Below are 2,120 nucleotides of genomic sequence, written 5' to 3' on the forward strand. Positions count from 1 at the left end.
GGCGCCGTGGAGCTAATCACCTCCCTGGTGGACACCCCGCCTCCCCGTGGCTCTTGCTCCTGCATCGTCTGCGTTTGACCTGACTTCCCAGGGCTCCGGGGCTGTCTGCTGGTGGCTCCCGGGGAGGAGCAGAGGTGAGCCCACCCAGGCAGGGCTGCGGGGACTGACTCCCCCAGGACGGGGACCTCTGCCCTGAGCGCCCCCCAAGGACAGGGACTGGTGAGGTAGAGGAGTAGCGGGGAGAGGAAAGAGGGAGAGGAGAGGGAGGAGGAATTTTGGAGAAGCGCTGCGAGCTAAGACTGCTTGGCGCTTATTCATCTCTGGTAAAGCCCTTGTTAGTACATCCAGAGGGATGCGCGGGGGGAAAGGAAGACCAGGCAATGGCAAAGCTCCCCTCCCACAAATCAATGCTGGGTAATGGAGGAGAGTCATTAGCATTTCTCTCCTTCCCCCGAAGACTGCAGAAGAGAAAACAAACTAAGATTCCAGCAGAAGGAATTCAAGTAGCCCAGAGGAAGAACTTCCCCATGGCGTGGAGGCTCTTTTTCCTTGGCTGATCTCCACGCATTCTTCTGCAGCCCAGCTGGTCCTCACCAGCCTTCACCTTGCTCTGCCCCCGCTCAGGCCCTCTCAGTGGCCTCCACTGGGTGGGAGGAGGTACAGACACAGGAGCCTGACATTCAGGCCATGCCTCCCACTTCAGAAAACTCTCTTGGCCTTGTCAGGCTCCCCCCACTCTTCCTGCAAAGCCAGCTCAGGGCAGCTGCAGCTGTGAGCTCGAGCTGTCCTCCTCACCCTGGCCTCACCTTCCCCTGGCACCCCGGCCTCCGTAGCTGAGCCCCCTCCCTCCCAAGTGCAGTATCACATACAGAATGCTGGACAGACAGACACGATGTACTTAACCCAACGGACAATGTAAGTCCTGGTGCTGGCACTTGCAGGATGTTATAATGAGAGTTTTAGAATAACAAGGAAGAAAAGCAAGACAGGGAATCATGAGTTGCTGGAACTTATTGCCTCATTTCTTCCTTGTGACCACCCCATTGGGCAGGCCTCATGAGTCCCATTTTGCATATTTGCCACCTGAGGCTGAGAGAGGTAAATTACCCAGGGCCATATAGCCCGTGAGATGCAGAGCTCTGGGATGTGAAATGAGGTCTAACCCCAAAGCCTAAATTCCTGCTACCATGGTCAAAACTCCCTTGGAGGGCAGCCCGGGTGGCTCAGCGGTTTAGCGCCACCTTCGGTCCAGGGCATGATCCTGGAGTCCCAGGATTGAGTCCCACATCGGGCTCCCTGCATGGAGCCTGCTTCTCCCTCTGCCTGTGTCTCTGCCTCTCTTTCTGTGTCTCTAATGAATAAATAAATAAAATCTTTACAAAAAAAAAAAAAAAACCTTCCCTTTGATGTGAGGTCAGTTTGACCTAGCCTTTAATAAGGACCTTGCACAGGATTTGCAAAAAGGTACAGTAGGCAGGATATCCCATTTCGTATCACATGCATATCCACACCACCCTTGTGGAAAAATCTTATTTCATTTAGTGATTTCCGGGAGTTAAAGGTATTCCTTAACTTAACAAATGTTCAATAACTAAAGTGAGTGCATACTATATGCCAGGTTCTGTTTTAGGGGCCTGGAATACAGCAAGTCCCCGAGGCAGTGGAAACAGAGACCTGCTGGAGGCTCCTTGAGGGCAGAGCCAGGGTTCACCCCAGGGAATTCAGAAGCCCCCTTCCTCTTTCACTTTCTGGATTCTCCTGGGCAAGGAGTTTGTTGGCTTGTCACAGATCACCCTTGCAGGTGTGCGTGTGGGTGCACGTACGCGTGTGCGGGCCAGGAAAGCACACGAGGAAGGTGTCCTTCCCACAGGACCACTAGATTTAGCCAGCTGCCTGCAGGCCATCACAAGGCCTGGCCTCTCCCCGGAGAGCCCACCTGGTGCTAATTGTGTGTTGTTCTGCTGCAGATGCAGCTTCTCCACCAAAGTCCTCTCTGTCCAGATGTTGTCATCGGCCAACCCCATCAGGCAGGGCTGGCCTGGGGTCTGGCTCTCGCCTGTCAGACCTGACATCTTCAGTGGATAATGGAACGCAAGGATATGAGAGGCAGAGCAGGTGCA

This window comes from Vulpes vulpes, chromosome 12 (genome assembly GCF_048418805.1).
Source record: "Vulpes vulpes isolate BD-2025 chromosome 12, VulVul3, whole genome shotgun sequence".
NCBI classification, from domain to species: domain Eukaryota; kingdom Metazoa; phylum Chordata; class Mammalia; order Carnivora; family Canidae; genus Vulpes; species Vulpes vulpes.